Source organism: Salarias fasciatus, chromosome 6 (assembly GCF_902148845.1).
Source record: "Salarias fasciatus chromosome 6, fSalaFa1.1, whole genome shotgun sequence".
NCBI lineage: Eukaryota > Metazoa > Chordata > Actinopteri > Blenniiformes > Blenniidae > Salarias > Salarias fasciatus.
The window spans coordinates 33,392,699-33,414,884 of NC_043750.1; the positions used below are offsets into that span (position 1 = coordinate 33,392,699).

General features: G+C 44.8%; 1 pseudogene; it reads right to left on the reverse strand.

The window, feature by feature from the left end:
* Positions 1-9,921: 9,921 nt before the first annotated feature.
* LOC115390830 (complement C3-like) overlaps positions 9,922-22,186 on the reverse strand; it is a 39,304-nt pseudogene continuing 27,039 nt past the window's right edge.

Below are 22,186 nucleotides of genomic sequence, written 5' to 3' on the forward strand. Positions count from 1 at the left end.
TCTTGCTGTGGTGGCCGCTATAAGACATTTCAAATACTACCTGTGTAGCACGCCCTTCACAATCAGAACAGATCATGCTGCCCTGCAGTGGCTGATGTCATTCAGAGAACCAGAAGGCCAAGTGGCTCGCTGGCTGGAAGAACTCCAGTCTTTCAACTTCACAATCGCCCACAGAGCTGGGACCCAGCACTCTAATGCTGATGCTCTGTCCCGCCGACCATGTGCTGCTGAGGGCTGCCGCTACTGTGAAAAGAGGGAAGAGAGAGAAAAGGAGCTCACACAATGGGATGATGCAGCTGAACTCTCCTGTAGAGCACTGCAGGTTGTGGATGCAGCGGGGTGGAGGTCTCAGCAGCTACACGACAGTGACCTGGAACCAGTGCTGCAATGGCTGGAGGGAGGGCAGAGGCCAGTCTGGGAAGAGATTACTGGCCTCTCCACTGCCACAAAGGGACTGTGGTCCAAATTTGACATGCTGCGCCTGAAAGACGGAGTGCTTCAGCGAGCATGGAAAGAACCAGCGACAGGAGAGGAGAGGTGGCAGGTCGTGGTGCCTAAGTCACTGAGGGGTGCTGTACTTGAGGCCTGCCATGGGGATAGAGGATCAGGGCACTTTGGGGTCTCCAAGACGCTCCGTCGCCTCCGCCAGGGCTTCTACTGGGGCCAGCACAGGCGAGACACAGAGGATTTTTGCCGCTGTTGCGATGCCTGCGCAGCTCACAAAGGCCCCCTCGATCAGTCCCGGGCTCAGCTCCAACAACAACCAACTGGAGCACCCATGGAGAGGGTGGCTGTGGACATTATGGGGCCCTTCCCCCACACTGAGAGAGGCAACCGCTATGTACTGACCGCCATGGATTATTTTACCAAGTGGCCGGAAGCATATGCCATCCCAGACCAGGAGGCAGAGACGGTGGTTAATGCTCTGGTGGAGGGCATGTTCAGCAGGTTTGGCACAGCGAGCACGCTACACAGTGACCAGGGGCGAAATTTTGAGTCAAAGGTGTTTGCTGCTATGTGTGAACGGCTGGGCATACAGAAAACCCGCACAACACCTCTACGGCCCCAGAGTGATGGCTTGGTGGAAAGATTCAACAGAACACTGGCTCAGCAGCGAGCCATCCTCACTGCAGATCACCAGCGTGATTGGGACACCCACCTCCCTCTCATTCTCATGGCATACCGATCCGCCGTACAGGACTCCACCATGTGCACACCTGCACTCCTCATGCTGGGGAGGGAGCTTCGGACTCCACCAGAGGTGGCTTTTGGACAACCACCAGATGCCCCTGATGCACCACCTGGCCGAGATTATGCAAAGAAGCTGCAAGATCGCATGGAGACGGCGCATGCTTTTGCTCGAAACCACCTGGAGAAAGCAGGCATGAGGCAGAAGAGGAACTATGATGTCACATCAAAAGGGAGAAACTTCCAGACAGGAGAACTAGTCTGGGTCTACAATCCAAAGAGAAAGAAGGGGCGCTGCCCTAAGTTGGACAGTCACTGGGATGGACCCTGCTGGGTTTTGGAGAGGGTGGGTGAGGTGGTTTACAGAGTCCAGATACCACCCAAGGGCAGGAAGGTGGTCTTACATAGGGACAGGCTGGCCCCTTATAGAGGACACTCACTTCCCTGTTTTCCCCAAGGACCTGCACACCCCCTCATGGCCCCTCAGATCACGCTTGACAGTGTTTCTCCCCCTGCATCACCTGCTCATCCTGACCCAGGGATGGAGCCCCCCAACTCTCCCACACAGCACTCACACCCGCTGCCTGACACTCACATACACACACAACTGGGACTGTCACCCCCTTCACCTGCTTCTCAGTCCCATGGTGCCCCCAGTCGGCCGAGAAGGCGTCGACAGTTGCCACGGCGCCTCAGAGACTGTGTTGTTCCCTCGGGGACGAGGAACTTTTTGTTGGGGGGACAGTGTAATGACTCTTGAGTCAGTATTAGTTAAATGTGCTGTTGCACCATTTTTCCTGAGGGTGGCACTCTAGGATTAGAGAGGTGACTGAAGCCAGCCTTTTGCTGTTGTTCATGGACTGTTGGAAAGGGTTCGTTTTTGAGAGATCGGCGTGGGTTACGGCCGCAACAGTAGCCCTGTGTTGTTGTTTGTTTTGCCTAAGTGCAATAAAAAGAGCCGTGTGGAACGACCTGGAGACGTCTGGTGCTTCGCAGATTGCAGAACGTTACAATATATATATATATATATATATATATATATATATATACAAATTTTGTGTGTGTGTGTGTGTGTGTGTGTGTGTGGGGGGGGGGGCGGGCTTATTTGGCCATAAATAAGCCCCCATAAATAAGACTGTCTTAAAAAATGTGTAGCCTGTTGCAAAAAAAGAAGGGTGAATACAGATAAGACACGTCATAGATAAGAAGAAAAGTGATGTACAAAAGTTCAAAATGGAGTTGATTTGTAGTTTTTTAATTCGATCATGTTTGATTAAAGCTAGGGTTGGCGATTTGAATGAGATACATTTTTTTAAATACTGGTTAAAATGATCTTTATGACCCGATGGGAAGCAATTCATAGCGTGTTTTTAAAGTAGTTTGGAAAATATCCGCTATCTACAGCAGGAGTAAAACGGGAAAAACAGCAACCAATAGTCTTGCCGGGACACCTTTTTTTAAACCAATCAAATCCCTTCACCGTTCGACCTGCCCCCTGCGCGTACATGTACGCGTGCACTGATCCTGGTTCAGTGCGCGCGTGGAAGGATGGAGCGTTGTTGCAGAATGGCGGAGACGAATGTTTGGGGCTTTACTTACCGTTGAGTGCGCCATACCTTGGCGTAGTGCAAATAAAGAAAAACGAAGAAACGAAGCGCTGAGGACAGGTTACACCAGGAACGCACTGGACGCGGAAGCGCCGCGCGTGAACGTCTCTGCGTCTCCACTCCCAACGGGAGCTCCTCCAGTGGGGTGGGAGCTGGGCGGCCCTAGCTAGGCGGAGCCTTGGGGAGATGCTACATGCTAACGCTAGTTTTCCAAGATCGCCAACCCTAGCTTTAATACATGTTTCAGTGATTGCTAAGTGTTTCATCAATGCATGTGGAGGAGTAATCATTTCATAGACTTCACAGAAGTTTAAAAATGTATCTATGCTGTTTTGGTCTATGTTGTGTTGTATGTTTAAAAGCACCTGTTGACATTTTGTTTGAAATTGTCATTTTCATTGGTTGTCTGTCATCGTCAGTTGCTGTAATTGGCAAGATTGACGGGAAAAAAATGAGGGGCACATTAAAGACTGGACACAGGAGAGGACGGAAAAAAATGGTGGTGGGGGAGACGTGAATTAATGGTGAAAAGAAAGTCGATTGGAGATAGATATTACTGCCAGTCATACTCAGAGTAAGTAACAGAAGAGTGCAGCTTGTGGACTGGTTTTGCTGGTGGACTGCAGAGGATCACAGACTCTGGAAGCCGCCATTAGCACGAGGCAGACACATACCAAGGAAGGACTGCGACTCACACTCAGCCGTGGACTACCCTGCCACCCCAGTCTTCACATCCTAGGCCCAGGGTCCGCAATAGGCGGACGGACCACCTCTTTGTGGACCCATGGCAAAAAAGGAAACATGCTACTCTGGCTGACTGACGCCAGGTGAGACTGGCTGAGAGAGATAGAGAGTGTGTGTGTGTGTGTGTGTGTGTGTGTGTGTGTTTGTGTGTGTGTGTGTGTGTGTGTGTGTGTGTGTAAAACGCCATTATGAGAAGCGCCCCCGCGATTTTGAAAGAGATTGTCCTCCAAAATCACAGCAATGAACAGATAAAATAAAAAAGCTGAAAAAGTCATATGAGGCTCCTAACATGAAAATGACCTGTGCACCTTAAAGGTGCTGTAGGCAGGATTTTGCTAGTCAATGCTAATTTTTCTGTGTTTTCTTTGGATTAAATGTTAGAGTACCCATTGATAATCCTTTAGGAGTGTAGCATAACTGCACTACCATGAGGGCGCAGCATTTCCATCTGTCTCTGTTCTGAGCTGAAAAGGAATCTCGACAGCTCCAGGTATCTTTGACCAATCAGAAGAGCCCCTGAGGCTCTAACTGTGATTGGTCGAGGGGCGTTCGTCGCACGTTCTTGTGGGAGGGGCTTAACTTGTGTAAGGGCGTGATGTCAGAGAAAACAGGGCAGGATTGGCTGTGCTGGGTTTCAAATCGGCATCTTAGATGGGTCAAATCGCCATCTTGCTTCGCGGAGATGCCGAATCCTGCCTATAGCACCTTTAATTGACTTTGCTCATCTGAGGAAATGAGGGTTTGTTTTGTTGAAAAGGACATTTTCTTTTATTTTTGAGCTCATGCAGTATGTGAATATTTGAATTTAGGAGACACTTGATTCACCTTTAATAGAAGAAAAGCAGTTCCCTCTTTTTTTCCAGTGTTTGCACTTTAAAAGAGGGGTCTATTCAATGAATGTGCCATGAATTTTTTTTTTTTTGACCTTAATGACTGAGGTCTTGCCATTTGTTTACCAAAGAACAGTATGAGGGTTTGGTTTGGTTCATTTTGCAAAAAAGGGAAAGGATACTTTGTTTTACTATTGAGATGTATCTACCCGGGAGAGGCGGAAGTACTGCTGAAGCGAACCTCATCCTCACGAAGCTCCTGGAGCAAATGGTGAAATTGCCAAGTTGCGATTGCCGCTGCAGGTTGAGATGAACCCAAAAACGTCGCACAGGCACCTGACGACGCCGTTTTCAGGCTTTCTTTGTTAATGAAGGGTGAAAAATACACTGGTGATACTCTGTACTGTTAAAAGAAGCTTTTGCTTGCTGATGTGTCCTGCTGGGATGGCAGTGCCTGCACGGCCTGGTACAGGTCATTATGACCCCTGCCCAGGCCGCTTATTAAGGATTTGTTTTGCTTAATGCTGCTCTTCAGAAGATTCTTAGTAACTGATGTAATAGTGACCACACCTCAGAGAAAGTATAAGACAGTGATGGATGAGAACAGCTTCGGCTTTTCACTTACAGACTATGAGCTGTGTGAATCTGCTCCCTGATTGCGCATCTTGTAATAAAAGACATCCTTTCTGCTGGACTTCGGCTCCGACTGATTTCATCCTCTCCCAGACAGAGAAAAACCCTTCATTAAATAAAGCCAAGCCAGTGTCTCAATGGGATCCGCCATTGTCAACATGAAGACAGGACACAGAAGCTCCTCCCACTCCCGCCAATGAGCTGCAGCGCGTCGCAAGCGTTGCAAGCGTCGTGTGTAGATTTGAACAAGCGTCGAATTCCGACTTTACATGCATCAACTTTGAGGCATCAGTGGAGGCCGTGAAGCTTGCAACGTGTCCGGTGTGAACGCACCATTATAGTATAATGAGATGGGGTGCTTCAAATGTTTGACTTTCCCTCTGGGGGGAAAAAGCACAGGAATTACATACCGATATTCTTTCTGGGTTTACATTTAACTTTGTTCATATAAAATGACTTCCTGCAGGACATTTTAGAAGCCAGTAGTAGCCAGTTTGTGATCCAGGATAATGATAGATGAAAGTGTTTTTGTATATACAAGAACACAATCTTACGGAGCCCCTAAAGGGACATCAAAAAAATTATTTTTTTAAGGGAGTTCTACGTGCGCACATAAAGTTGTTTACGTGCGCACGTAGAACTTTTACGCGAGCGCGCAAAAGTTCTATGTGCGCACGTAAAGCTTTTAAGAGAGCACGTAAAGTTGTTTACGTGAGCACTTATAACTTTTAAGGGAGCACGTAAAACTCAGCTCCCGTCCGTACGCTCCCGTCCGCGCAGATTCCTCCGGGGACATCTGCGCACAGCATTGGGTGTACACCGGTCGCACCTATACGCATGCTCCGGAGCGCTGCAGCAAACAAACCAGTACCGAAGTTAACATTGAAAAGTGAGTCTGTGAAGCCATCAGGCTTAGTCAATAAAAGACACCCAGGCCAGCCTCTCATTTATTAATCGATCATAAAACGGCACAAGGGTGCACTGCATATGAAAGACGAGATCGGCATTTGTGCATAGCTCCTTTTATATTTTCATGTTATATATAAAGTTAGATCTTGGATTTCTGCTATTATTCTTAAGATTCAAAATTATTCTTACTCTTTATTTGCACATTTCAATCGCTTTGTTGCACCCCCATGTGTGTTCTAGCCTCTGTAACTTGAAATTTCTCCGTGGTGAGATAAATAAAGTCTATTCTATTCTATTATGATATTTATCAATATGATAATGGTATGGAAAGATGAAATCAGGTCTGACATCATGTGCATAAGTTTGAGTCAGTGTGGATTTGCGGTGCAGCACAGAAAAACCTGGCGGAGCGTAATTATAAAGCGAACCTCCAACATGTCGTAAAACACAAGCAGCACAGATTCAGTACAGATTCAAAAGTGAATGGATATAAAAAAAAAACTAATGCTCTTAAAGAATATATAATAAAATTTCCTCTTGTGGGATTAATAAAGGATTTTTAACTTTCAATAACTGATGGATCCTGCCACGGAGAGCGCAGTTTTAACAGAGCGCACGCGCTGCTGCAGAGCGCATTTCAGACGCTCCAGCAGGGAAAGGTGCTCTTTAGCTCCGAAATGGTGTGTGACTTTATTTTGTCCAGTGTAGTTTTAGAAAATAGTGTACTGGCTGATGGAGTTACTTTAGATGCACTGGTGCCATGAGAGGACTTGATGTAGGAACCAGGAGAGGCTCGGACTGGAGGCTGGACGGAGGAGACGGGACCTGAAGAACCACGACTGAAATGTAAATATACTATAAGTTTAGCAAATGATTTATCTAATCAGTGATTTTATTCAGGAAAATAACTTAAAGGAGGTAGTAGAAGTAGTTAATGTAGAACTCAACAAGATAAAATAGTGGTTTGACAGCAACAAATTAGTTTTAAATGTTAAAAAAACAAATTTTATATTGTTTAATGATAGAGAAAATAATATACATATATCAATTAAAATAGATGGGATTCAAAGGGTACAGAAAACAAGGTTTTTAGGTGTTATTATTGATAAAGACCTTAGCTGAAAGTCACATATAAATTATATTAGAAATAAAATATCTAAATCGATTGCAGTATTACATAAAGTAAAAGCAGTTTTAAATCAGTCAGCATTACTTAACTTGTATAAATCACTAGTTATTCCATACTTAACTTATTGTGTGGAAATTTAGGGGACGACCTGTAAAACTTATACACAACCAATGTTCATTTTGAAAAAAAAAAAAGGCCCTGAAAATTATAAGTAATAATAGAAATAGAGACCTATCAAACCCACTATTCATTAAGTATAATTCTTTAAAATTTGATGATATAGTTGAATATAAAATACTTCAGATATTATATAAAGCTAATAGGAACATGTTACCAGGAAAAATTCAAGAAAGATTCAAAAAAGAACTTTTTTATAATCTAAGGGATTGACATTTTTAAAAACCCCAGATTCAGAACAAAAATAATGGAACTCACTGTGACTGTTAAGGGAACCAATCTGTGCAATGCCCTTCAGAAAGAAGTGAAAGAAATGCGAACAATCACAGCATTTAAAAGAAATGTAAAAACTACATTACTGGAAAATTATGCAATGTTGGACACATGAGATTAAGTACGGAGCCCCTAAAGGGACATCAAAAAAAATATTTTTTTTAAGGGAGTTCTACGTGCTCACGTAAAGCTTTTACGTGCGCACGTAGAACTTTTACGTGCTCGCGTAAAGTTGTTTACGTGAGCACGTAGAACTTTTACGCGCTGGCGTAAAGTTGTTTACGTGTAAAGTTGTTTACGTGAGCACTTATAACTTTTAAGGGAGCACGTAAAACTCAGCTTCAGTACATAAGCTCCCGTCTGCGCGGATCCCTCCGGGGACATCTGCGCACAGCATTGGGTGTACACCGGTCGCACCTATACACATGCTCCGGAGCGCTACAGCAAACATGATTGCTGGTCTTGATTCAGCTGCACCGGCAGCAGATGGCACGGCTATATTCATGGTTCAGAAGTCCCGCAATTTTGGCAAAAAAGAAACTTTTCCGGATTCTGGATATCGATCCTCTCAGGTCTGAGGTGGAGGTAAATAAGGAGGGGCTCAGTGGATGACTAAAAACTGGAATTAAAGGAGGACAGAAACACTTTGTCTGGAGGAAGATCACGCCGCAATGAACAGCGTCGCCGAGGATGAACGGACACCGGCTGAGGTTTGAATAGGTCCGTTCATGTAACCCTGATATAGCAAATAATGAGGCTAACACACTTACACAGCTCATATTTTTATTGTTTCGTTTATTTATGTCTCATACAGCAGCTGCACCGCGGCCAGGTCCCCGTCCCCCCAACACACACTCACCCAGTACCAGACCGGTGCTGAGCAGGACACGGGACCGAGCGGGTGCTGCTGGACCGAGAGCAGCCGTCATCATGGCAGAGATCCTGGAAAGATCAACAGAAATCTGCCGTTCATTGACCGCAATAGTGACCAGGCTGGGGAACCAATAATCAATAATACACTGAACAAATTAATGACAGTTTGTCGAAGTCTGAATAAATGTTTGACTAAACGTCCACTGTCTGTATGTAATCTTCCGTCAGCTAATATATTATATCTGGGCTACTGGCATCACATTTTATTATTTTATTTATAGATTTATTTCATTCAAAAGATGACACAAAAAATATACATAAAGAAAGTAATACATACATGAATGAAAACAGAGCAGAAAGAAGAATAACTTATGTCTGCCTCTTCTTTCATCAGTTCATATTTTACATATTTTCACAATATTTACAAACACCATAATATTTTTCAACCGAATTTTACACTCATTACACACACCTATTATTTTTCTCTCTATCTACCTCTTCTTTATCCAACCGCTTATATTCCGTCTCCAATTTCAATCATCTGTAATCAAAATTCAAAACAAATTCCATTCTGTCAGAATAAACTTATGCAATGTTGGACACATAATCTCATGCATTTAAAGAAATGTAAAAACTACATTACTGGAAGGTCATTCAATGCTGGACACATGAGATTATGTGTCCAACATTGCATGAGTTTATTCTAACGGACCTATTCAAACTCAGCCGGTGTCCGTTCGTCCACAGTGACGCTGCTCATTGCGGCGTGATCTTCCTCCAGACAAAGTGTTTCTGTCCTCCTTTAAGTCCAGTTTTTAGTCATCCACAGAGCCCCTCCTTATTTACCTCCACCTCAGACCTGAGAGGATCGATATCCAGAATCCGGAAAAGTTTCTTTTTTGCCAAAATTGCGGGACTTCTGAACCATGAATATAGCCGGATCCGCGCGGACGGGAGCGTATGGACGGGAGCTGAGTTGTGCTCCCTTAAAACTTATAAGTGCTCAGGTAAACAACTTTACGCGAGCGCGTAAAAGTTCTACGTGCGCACGTAAAAGCTTTACGTGAGCACGTAGAACTCCCTTAAAAAAAATTTTTTTGATGTCCCTTTAGGGGATCCGTACAATCTGAACCTTTCAATCCCCATTCTAAACATTGTAACTTACAAATCATGAATCTGTTCAACAGCTCTGGCCCTGATGTGGGCTATCAGCTTGTGTATGAGTGGCAGGCATCTCCTACCTGACATGGTTTTAAAAGGTTCTGTTTAATGATGATACATTTCATTTTGTTTTTGGCAGCACGTTTTTCCCTTTGCACCAAGTTCCTCTATTTGCATCTCAGTTAGATTTTTGTTTCAGTTTGTGAATTTGAATCGTTTCTGTTCTGGAAGTTGTTTTCCTCTAACTGAGACACACTGAAATTTTGAAGTGCGTTTGGGCCCCTGTCGGCCACCGTAATACACAGACTGCCACAGATATCTAAATGAAAACAAATTTTCAGGACAATATACTTTATTCTCCTATGCAAGGTTACAGATGAAAGACAGGAGATGGATAAAAATAAAGGTTATAGTTCCCTGGCTTTCATCACTGCTGACATGCAAAGACTCTATACTGATCCACCATCTCATCCAAGCCCAAACAGGACGGTCGGTGTTCAGCCGTTTGACACTCTGCTCTTGTGGGCCAGTACTCAACCCAGGTCCTCTCACCGAGCACGTACTGAAACCTGAAGACAGAAAAACAATGAGCCAGATACACAGGAGTCAGCGGTGAACTGATGTCGAAATACATAACACACTGTAGAAAGTCAGACTGCACATACGTCTGCCCTTGGTCATCTCTGTGGATGTCTTTGGACGAGCCCATGATGAGGTACGTTTTACCCTGTTGAAGACCTAAAGCTTGTCTGCAGTGCTGATAGCTGAGGAACATGCGCAGTTTACCCATAGGACCAATATCAGTGTTTCCTGCAGTCATGACAGCAAAGACAACTTATTTAATTCCATTTTAAAGACATTTTTCACCTTAAAATATATTCAGCATTTACAGAGTATTTTCAATTCAAATTTTCTCTTAATAAGATGAAAATGATTCTCTTCCCATCAACTCTCTGTCTAATAATTTAATTAATGGATTTCTTTTGATGACCCGTTGTCAACTATCTCAGAGCAAATATAGTTCATAATACATGTCATTTATTCCATCAAATGAACATCTTTTCTTTGTTTCTACCTCTATAGACACAGGAGATCCATACAATCAAATTCATGTGGATAAAAAAAACCACGGTCATAAAAACTATGTGACCTTTTACAGACTAAAACTGTAAAAAAGTATTGAAAATGAAAATTACCTTCTTTGATGACGTCCAGTATCCGCATGGTGTAACTGTCTGTGGACAGATCAGCTGCAATCTCCTCTAGTTGTACTTTGTATGCTGTGTAAAGGAGAGAGGCAGATTGTTCTCTTTCCTGCGTAGAGAAACACTTACATACTTGACGAGAAATACAAAAGGTTTCTTACCAAACTCTATTTTGCTGGTGAGTGTAGCCTCACAAATCTTAGCAGTGCGCTCATCATTGCTGATTTTGTCCGTCTTCTGCATACTGCAGTTCTCTGAGAGCAGAAATATGAAAACGATGTTGAATGTTACGGTTTTCTAAGGTCAAAAGACACAGACACTGATTGACTCCTCAGCTTTCATCATCCAAAGTGCTGAATTTCATTCACCTTCAGCGCAAGTGCATTCATCATTTCTGCAGAGCCGCAGAAGCTGTCCAGCTTTCCTCTCTGGATGGTAGAACTTCACGCATTGAGTTTTCTGCAATAAGAAAAATGGTTCATGAAGAATGCTTTGTGGTAACTGAACCGCGGCGTTTTGAGTCTTGGAGACTCACCCGTCATAGTATTCATAGACAGACACAGTTGTTGGCTGCAAGACGCCCACTTTGAGCGTCTGCCTAATCCTAAAACTGATTTCCTCTGGCCGTGTGTGAGAAACCTGTGAGCAAAGGGGAACCTGATATTAATAAAGCAAAACCATGGTGGGGAGGGGAGGTGAGAGGGTGAAAAACAAGGCCGTACCTTCTCAAGGTAGATGATGAGCGAGCCTCTTTCTGACAGCAGAGTGTTCATCTCATATTTTGCAATGGTGCGGGCACGTCCTTTCGACAACTGTGTGGAAACAAACACACATCGTAACCCCAAGCTTGTTTTTAAAGTAGATGATAAAAAGAGACAGCATCTTTGGTTTTAGTTTAAAGACCACATTAAATGAAGACTATATTTCTCCAGTCTTTAATTTTTGTCTAAAATATTCATCCATCCAGTAGTGGTTACTAAGTAATACAAATTCAGATTGCTTTCTGGTTGCTGTGAATGTAAGCTGCAGGACTAATTTTTTTTTTTGCCTCTTCCCGGATTTGTTTATAATTTGATGACAGTGGCAGCTAGCTCAGGACTTCTTTGGGGACATGATCACAATTGGGGTTCAAGTGGTTTGTTTGGTCCAGATGATAAAAATTAGCAATTAAGTAGATTTGGAGGTTGATCTGAGAAACTCTGAGTTTTCAGGCTGAGGGACGAGGAGAGTCTGCTGGCTTCATATAAAATTTTAACCGTTTATCATTTATTTCCCCCAGATTGCCTGTTAATCATCGTTAATGATCTATTTTTTGTGGCCATTGACAGATATCCCAGCAGTGACACCAATACAAATATTAATATAGAACAGTGTAGCATTCAATAAACCCAGTTTGATTCCATGAAATGTCGACTTTTAAACTCAGTGTTGTGAAAAGACTCACCTGGTCCAAGTCGTCTTTATCCACGGTGAAGCCAGTCCAATAATCCGATGTCCAAGATCGACATTGTCGCATCACGCTCTTTGCTATTGTACCTGCACACACAATAAATTGAAAAATAAGAGAGGGAACAACAAAAAGAACAAACAAGCTCAATTATTGAAAGACTGATTTCAAACAAAACAGGACTGAGGATGAGCTCCACTTACAACAATTCTATTCTCGCCGGAATACCTTCTCGTCATCATCCATTTTCTCTGAGAAAATAAAGCGTCAGATTAAGGAAGAGATCATAAAGACAAGTGTTGCGCCTCTGCTTCAGCAGATCGAGCGAGGTACGTGATTTCCTTTCAGCTTGATAGAAAGAGAGGCGCAGCCGGCGTCTTCACTCCATGTTGCTTTATTCGGAAGTCGACACGTCATCACTGTGTGACCACACAACACGTATTATACTTTTTGCAATGCATGACAACCATTTATAATTACAAACCATGAAGCAACTATAATCAATCAACTTCACCTTGTGTGTGCAATACAGCAAGCATTTGAATACATTAAAACCTGTTACCAAGCAGACACATGTAAATGAACAGATAAATAGGAAAAGATAGGGAGATAGGGTTACCTGGGATGAGCTCCACTGACATGTTGAACCTCTGACAGTCACTTTCTTTTTCTTTAGGCAGAGCATATACAAGGACACCATCTGAAATATAGATGGAAGAATATGTAAATATTAACAGCATTCATAACAGCTTGAAATGACATTGACCAAACAGAAAGCTGATATCGTACTTTTACTGTTGCTTCTCCTGATCCTGTGGCTGTCACGAGCACGTCCTGGTTTATGTCATTAATCTGTTGAGATTTCAAGATGTATATACACACCACACACACACACACACACACACACACACACACACACACACACACACACACACACACACACCCACACACACACACAGAGAAAGGTGAGTAGACAACACAGACATGAAAGTGTTTTTTGTAATGTCAACGAAGGAGTGTATTTCCACCTTCGATGTTCTTGTTTGTAGTGGTTTTCTCTGTTCACGTTGAACTTGTCAGGCTTCGACCTGCCTGGCATCAAAATGGTCCACGTTCAGGTCGTACTCTGGTTCTTTAGCGTTGATCCAGTACTCCGATACAGCCTGGTAGACCATGACTGTTGCCTGGAGAGAAAAATAAAAGGACAAAGAAAACATGAGGTGAAGGCGATGAGCTAACAGCAAAAAAAATTCCACTGAGGACAGACAGAGGAGAAAGTTTATTGTACCTGAGTTGATCATAGCCTCCGCCCACAAACTGCTGCTGGCTGAACCATCTCACCACAGGCCTGGCATCTTCAAATGCCTTCATGAACAGAAAGGAAGAAGAACAGGAAAAAGTTAAAGGCATTTGTGTCATCTAATGAGCAAAGCCACAAAGTCATCAGTGAAGAAAACTGCAAAGAAACTTTATTCCACACACACATTCATATTCTGAGGTCCCTTCAACTTTCTTTTGTAATCACACATGGCATGGTGGAGGTGGGGTCAGGTTGGGTCTGGTTGGGAACCACTGATATAGAAGATGAATAACAGAGTGGCATGCAGCCCTCCTCATCACCACCTCGCAGTACTTCGGACTGGACCACAATATTCCTGTAAGCCATTCATCATTAAATTCTGAGTTCAAGTTGCCTCCCTTCTCGCCTCGGTTTGCTTACCTCGATCTTGACCAGGGCCAGAAGAGCATAAGCTGTGGCCTCCAGTGTGTATATATGTCCCTTAATACAGGCCAGTGAGACAACTCTGAAAGACAAAAAACCTGTTACTGCTGTGCTCTCCTCCTCCCTGAGCTGCCCCCTTAACATCGTGGGGAGTTTGAGTGTCCACATGATCCAAGGAGCAAAGACCGTGACATTGCCTGGTGTGCCACAGTCGGGGGGCCCCACCCTGAAGCCAGACCTGGAGTTGGGACTCAAATGCCAGTGCCTGGTGGATGGGCCTTTGCCCACGGGGCCCAGCTGGGCTCAGCCTGAACGGACAATGTGGGTCCAAACTCCATTGGGCTCACCACCAGCTGAGGGAACCATAGCAGCCGGGTGCAGTGTGAATGAGTTGACAGCCGATAATGGCGTGCACAGTGATATACCCTCCATAGAGTGTTCAGGGTTCGTGGGAGTTTGCCCTACCAGTACATGCATTTTGTGGATTTGGAGAAGTTGTTTCCTCACGGTAGCTTCTCGGGATCGCTCCAGGGGTGCGGAGTCTGGGGCTCCCTGTTAAGGGCCGTCCAGTCTCTGTTTGACCGAAGTAGGAGTCTGGTCCACATTGCTGGCAGCAAGTCGGACCTGTTCCCTGTGCATGTTGGACTCTAGCAGTGCTGCACTTTGTCACCGGCTCTGCTCATAATAACAGAATTTCTGTCTGTCGGTGCAGCCAGGAGCAGGAGGGGTCTGATGTCTGGGTATCTTGGGAGTTTGTTCAAAAATGGGGGAAGGATGGAACGTGAGAATGACAGGCAGGTCGGTGTAGTGGCTAAAGTCCTCATTGTCTTGTTCTGTCGTGGTGAAGAAGGAGCTTAGCTGAAAGGCATCGCTCTCAATTTACTGGTCAATCTCAGTTCCCACCCTCTTCTATGGGCATGAGCTCTGGGTCATGACTGAAAGGACAAGATCCTGGATACAAGTGGCTGAAATGAGCTTCCTTCGTAGGGTGACTGGGCACTCCTTTAGAGATAGGGTGAGGGACAGCTGAAGGGGCTTGGGCATCTGTTCTGGGTGCCTCTTGGATGCTTCCCTGAGTCCTCCCTGTTCTGGGTCTGTTTCACCAGGAGAAGGCCTCAGGGAAGACCGAGGACACGCTGGAGAGACTATGTCTCTCAGATGGCCTGGGAATGCGTGGGGATCCTCCCAGAAGAGCTGGAGGAAGTGTTTGGGGCAGAGGTGTAATTTACGTAGGGTTGGTGGGTTATGAAAACCCACGGGGCCTCTTGTGGTGAAATCCACTGCAGAGGATTTTTGTTTGTTTGCGAAATGAGAGCAGCAGCTGCCTTCTCTCCAGCCAGAGGCGCCGCTACACATAGGGCCCCGAGCTGAAGGGGGTCCCGAGGGACGGCTGACATCAGTCAATTTCAATGACAAATTAAAGGCGCTACACTGGACGCTGCAACGACAGCGTGTCGAAATCCCCTGCACGGGGCCCTTTCCCAGAACTCACCGGTTAGTTGCTAATAGGGGGCCCCGACAGGCAGCAGATATCAGCAACACAATTTGAAATTTACAATGACATGTCGGGGAACCTACCTACGATCCGCTTGCATCAACGTGATGCATTACATGCAGTCAATATTCGGCTTAAGGTCAATATTACAGTTTCTGAAACATTTGGAATAACCCAATTACATGCTTAAACAGAGTTACTCACAGACTCACAATGCCATGACTGCATTTGCACTTCATGCCACTAGGTGTGCTGTTTGAATGTTCAACCTTATTTTACACAGACACCACAGAAGAAGAAGGGCCCCTGAAGTGCAGGCTCTCTCTGCATGTTGTAAGAAAAAGCAGGCAGGACGTCGTAATAATGATCATGATGTGATACATCGTTTTTTCAGTAAAAGAGAAGAACTGAACTATTGTTTCTGCACATTTTATATACTTAGTAGCAGTTAAACTGGATCACAAGTAGTTCCCCGTACTCAAAAGACCAAGATTCCTTGTGGATGAACATGCTCAGAACAGTAATTTAATGCCCCTTTCGCCAATGCGCGTTTATATGTCCAGAAATTCAGGTTAGCAAGTGCGTAGCAACCCAGGATTCGGGTTTTTAAAAACCGGAATATGAGCATTTCAGGTTTTGCAGGTGTTTACATGGCTGGTGCCCAACTGGGTTATTGCGAAGATTCCAGTTAAGAAGGGTAATTGCCTGCATGTAAATGTAAACACAACAAACGGTCTTGGGTTAAACCATAAAAAGTGCATGTAACAATAATATCCACAATGTATGGGCTTTATGTTTTGCACTTATAAGTGTTTCCCATACATTGTTAACTCGTGATTAGATTGTTATTGTAGGGGCAAAGCCTATGCTTGAAGCCACTACGGCTTCTACCCAGAGTTTTTAGGCTGACACGCTAGCACAGGAATTGCATGAATAAGGTGGCTGAGGCGATCGTTTGCTTCATAGAAATATGTCCATTTATTTCCACTACTCACACATTTTACCACAGAACACGAATCATACAGCGATGGCGAGGCAGCAGCGACAGCGGTCAAAACCGTGTTTCCTCTCACGGGCAGCAACACCTGTCAGCCGTGATTACTTCCTATTTATGGCTTCCGGTGCTAATTGGCTCCAACACACCAGCCCCTAATTGTTACTGGTGCATAAACATAACAATTCCAACATAGATTATTGAAGGAGCCATAACATAAAACAACTTAAATCATAATATAAACCATAGCTGGTTATACTTCATGCAATAAACACAGCTTAGTCACAGGTCTTTCCATCACACTAGTTTTCGTCTGTAACTTGACAGAGAAATTGACCCCATTTGCCATGACAACTCTAGTACTTTGCACCACGAAAACCTGAGACATCCATGATGACGTGAATAACATCCCAGCTACAAGATTCCTCTTCCTCTGCTGAACCGATGGAGAGCATTTATGCGCACGTCCGTATTCTTTGAGTCTTACATCCTTTGGCATCCAGACTGCTTATGTTCCATCTCCAAAGAACAGGTGTTTCCCCATTTCTGATCCATTGAATTTTCCATATCAATGTGATATTTGGCAATTGCCTCTTGCTCCCTCTCAAGTTCAGACCTCCTTGTGCGGTCCTCTTCTTTCGCTTTCCTTCTGCTTTGCAACTCGGCTCTCAGTTTGTCTAGCACAGCTGCCAGGTCCTTGAACCATCTTTGCACCTGCTTCAGCTGGAATCGCAAGTCGACCGTGAACTTCGTGTCTCTGACAGCATCATCCTCATGTCTGCAACCAAGCTTGTCCACCTGACTGGAGAAGCAGCTCCTCTCTGTGTCGATCTTCTTATAAACATCTGCAAGCTTCAGGTGAACATCAGTTGATTGTGATGTTGCTTCATTCAGAAGGAATTTCAGATGGCTTTTGTCCTGCAAGCTGAGTTTTTGCAGGAGGGCATAACAATGGCGCTCATCTTTAAGCTCTTTGTTAGTGACATCCAGGCATTTCTTGAACAACACACTTGGATGCGCTTCAATCTGCTGCTTCTGTTTCAGATTGCTGTGGGCCACTTTCTTCTCTGGAAACATGACTGGTGACTTCTGCTTCTCAGAAGACACCTGTACAGCGTCTTTCTTTCCTCATTGTCTGCATCAATGCAGAGTTTCACAGCTCGCTTCAGAGGTGCAGCTTCAGCATCTCCCCTTTCAGTCACCTCTCGGACGTATGCTGAATGTTTCTTGTACAGCTCTGGAATTTTCAGAAACTTCTTCAGTCCATGAAGTCTATGCTTTTCCATAGCAAATTGACTTGGAAGTTGAACATCAGGTTCTTTGAATGGAAACTTCGAGGAGTACCTCACATCCTGCACCACTGCAGAGGGTTCCATGCCCACTGATGTCTTCTCATTGAAGTCATGTTTGCCTTGACTGTTTGACATGTGTTCGAGTGTCGTCACAGAAATCCTGCTGACAACAACAGAAGAACGCTTGACTTTATTGCTCTCACCATTATCACCTAAAGGACCATTAATGACCCAACCTAACACTGTTCTTATAGCATATGGGCCATCTCCACAGCAGTTGACAATCTCCCATGGTTCCAGTAACGTGGGAGCGTTGCTACCTATCAACAAGTCAACGTCAGCGTGTATGTTGTGGATATGTATCCTAGACAAGTAAGACCATCTTTTTAAGTCAGCAGTGGTGGCGATGTTATCTGAAGAGGCTGGAATTTGCTTTTGTGTGAGGACCTTTGGCAAAGAATAGAATTATTAGCTTCCAGCCCCGACACTTCCAGACGACCAAAGAATAGGACGGAACAAGCCTTTCCTGTCCCATGGTTTTTAGCAGAAAATGAGTTCTTGTTCCCGTCATCTTCAACCTTCGCATGAGATTTTCAGAACAAAAGGTTGTCGTACTGCCAGGATCTAAAAAGGCATAAGTCTTTATGATCTCATTTCCCTTTGCTGATTTAACCTGTACTGGAATGATGGAAAGTAAGCATCTCTCTTGACCAGCCCCTGTACGACCACACAGCTGACCACTGACCACTTTTGTCTCTGATAAACCAGTTATTTGTTCACACTGTTCGCTTGGCTTTTCGATGTGAAGCAGAGTCGGATGCTGTTGTTCACACACCTCACACCACAAGCGTTTGGTACACTCACGGCTTAAGTGACCAGAGCACAGACACCCAAAACACACTCCTTTTTCCTTTAAGAAGTGGATCTTTTCTCTGTGCTTCTTTTTCCTAAATTGATTACACTTCTCCAACAGATGAGCACGTGAACAGTAAAGACAACTCAAGACCTCCTTTTTCTTGACATTTGTAACCAGTTTCTCATCCACGGCTTCCACAGTCGCAGCAAAGGTGCTTCCTTTCATTCTTATCTTTGACTGAGGTTTCATGTTGAGATTCTTCACACCAACTGTGGGTTTTGAGGCATATTCCAGATCTCCAAAGATCAGATCAGACAGAATTCTTACATGTCTTTCCAAAAAGGAAACCACATCCACAAAATGAGCCCTGTCATTTTTGGCTTCAAAAATATCATGTGCTTTGCATCTCCACTGATCCCTGAGTTTGAATGGTAGCTTTGACACAAGCAGTTTCATGTTGGTCGGCATGTCAGCTCTATCATGTAATCCAGCTCCTCCATAACATTACAGCAACCACGCAAGAACATGGCATAAGCTTGCATGGCTTTGAGATCTTCAGCCCTTATAGCTGGCCAGGCTAGAGCCTTCTCAATGTACGCTCTTGCAATCTTATACTCATTGCCAAAATGTTCTTGTAGCAGAGCTTCGCGACGATGTATCCACGCTCAGGAGCCATGTGCTGACAGCTTCTAACCAGTTCCTTAGGTTGTCCTGCTGTAAAACTGTTCCAGATAGTACAGCAGTCAGCTCTACTGGCTTTGTCCTCAACACCTTGTTCAAATGCTTTAATGAAAGCTTTGTACGGAGTGAATCACCTTCATACACCGGAATGACCCGTGCAGGCAGGGACAGTAAACGCTGCTGATGTACAAGAGCGCTTGTGATCTCATTTGTCTATGCATGATGGTTACAACGTCTCCAGCAGGTATTGATTGTTTTGGCAGTTGATCCATACATTGAGCGTCTGCTTTCTTTAACCAAGCTGCTGTTGCACCAGGTTGTGAAGCTGTTGTTGGGTTTAAAGATCTTTGTAGTTGTGTGTCAGCACACATATTCAGCACATGTCTTTCTTGAGTGTCTGTTCTCTTAGGTTTTGTGACCATTGCTGATTGTTTCTTCTCTGTGTGCGTTTGTTTTGAAGCTGCAGGTTCATATTCCTTTGCCATAGGGTCAAGAGTGTTGCTTGTTGTCATTTTCCTTTTCTCCTTCTCCAAGTAAGAGTTCATGCCATCTGCTGATCCATGAGAAGAACTTCTTTGATCTGAGAACTGCAGAACTTCCAGCTTAGCAGTGGAGGCAGCCAGCTCGGTTTCCAGTTCAAGCTGCTCTTTTTTCCGTCTTATTTGTTGTTCTTGTTCCTCCAGTGCACGTTGTCCCTGCTCTCTTTTCCTCCTTATTTGTTGTTCTTGTTCCTCCAGTGCATGTCGCTCCTTTAACGATGACATGCGAGCGAGAAGTGCAGCTCTCTCGGCAGCAGCTTTAACTCGTGCAGAGGAAGTTGTGCTTGACCTGCAGCTGGATGTACTCTTGTTCCTGATTTTACCCGCATTCGAACACTGGTCGTTGGATTGATGTCATCCTGATGAGATACTCTCCCCTCATGACTAACTGCATCACTTTCACGCACACCATCACCTGACAACCAGCCCTGAGTGTTGACAATAAACTCATCATTGAACATCATTTTCGCTTTTAAACCTATTTCATGTCGCTCTTTCTCAAATGTGGCAATAAACTCAAAACAGAACCATGAATTAACCTTATTTCAGTACATAACTTAAGTAAATGATCAAGACCACTTTGCACATCTCCCACTTTGCATTCTTGCATCCAACCTTGTAATCTTGTCTCTTAACTGAGAAGCTTTGCTCAGTTACCCTTTCTGGTCATGCTGCAAACACTCCAATTTATGTGCAAGAGCTTTGGCAGAAAGCTTTGGCAATCTTTTAGTCAGTTTTGTGTCACTATAGCTGGTCACTGCGTCCAGTGCACCAACTGTGGACACGTTCACACCAGAATGTGTGTCTTGCACGACGCGCTTTTCCATTTAAACAAATAGTCAGAGTCAATCGAGCAAAAATATGCTGCAGCGTCGTTGTTGTGTTGTTCATTTGCTTCCCACCAAGGTTTGGGTTTATGCAAGTAATGTGTGCACACTAAGGTTTATGGCCATTATCATATGGTAGCGCTCTCCATACCTTGTCCAGAAGAGTCGCTCCATGATCCATTCAAAAGAAATCCCACGGCGTCCTCAGCGCTGCACAATTAAAGAAAGGCACACCTGGCTCCTTGCCAGGCTCCGTCTCCGACGCTCACTGCCTCACCGCAGCGGCCGCTCGGCCACCCCGCTGCTCGCTCCGCTCCTCCACGGCCTCCGTGCCCAACGATGCCGCTCCTCCATCCGGTGTCCTCTTCCGGCAGGTGAGCAGATCAGGCGTCCGTTGATGTGGCGTCCCGCCCCTCCGTGTCCTCTCCGGCAGGTGAGCTCCGCAGCGCCGCTGGTGACGCACCTCCACTCCGGCGCGCTCTCCGGCAGGTGAGCAAACCTGGCTCCGCTGATGTGGGCGTCCGCCCCTCCGGTGTCTTCTCCGGCAGGTGAGCGAACCAGGTGCCGCTGTGGCACCTCCACCCCGACGGGTGAGCTCCTGCGTGCGCTCTCCAATCGTGCACTCAGCCGCGTCTCTCCTGTCTGGTGCGCTCTCCGACACCAGTGCGGCGCGCTGACAGGTGTGCTGCTCACAGCGTGATCCACATGCGGCTTTCCAGAGTTCTTAGTCCTTGTAACCTCCTTATGAGGAAACGGTTTTGACTTGAATGTAGGGGCAAAGCCTGTGCTTGAAGCCCCTACGGCTTCTACCCGGAGTTTTTAGGCTGACACGCTGGCACAGGAATTGCATGAATAAGGTGGCTGAGGCGATCGTTTGCTTCATAGAAATATGTCCATTTATTTCCACTACTCACACATTTTACCACAGAACACGAATCATACAGCGATGGCGAGGCAGCAGCGACAGCGGTCAAAACCGTGTTTCCTCTCACGGGCAGCAACACCTGTCAGCCCGTGATTACTTCCTATTTATGGCTTCCGGTGCTAATTGGCTCCAACAGTTATTATTATTATTTACTGCACTTTATTGGCTTTTTTTCTGTCCTCTATTCTCGTGTGCAATGCGGCATGAAAAACATGGGGGCCCCTTTGACACATATTAAACCCATGTGGAATACATCCCAGCTATGCCACTGGTCTGGGGACAGGGAAGTCTAGGCATCCATGCTTAGACTGCTGCCTCCACGACTGATCCCAGATAAGTGGCAGATAACAGATAACAGATGGATGGATGGATGGCACTGTGCTCTACAGTAAAGATGCCTTGCCAGCAGACACATATTGTTCATGCATCAGTCTAAAAAAAAAAAGACAATTTTGGGTCAAATGTGGTGTTCTGGTCTGTCTTTTTTATTTGCTTATTTTAACACATTTGCAGCATTTACTGTGTTAACTTATTCACTAAAAGGTATTCTTAACAAATTTTTATCTATTCTACTTTACTGGGATATGCAGTGAGGTAAAATCAGACATGAAATCACTGTCCCAAAAATGTAAGATATCTGCATAAATTAGTGAATTATCAAGAAAATTTAGACCATCA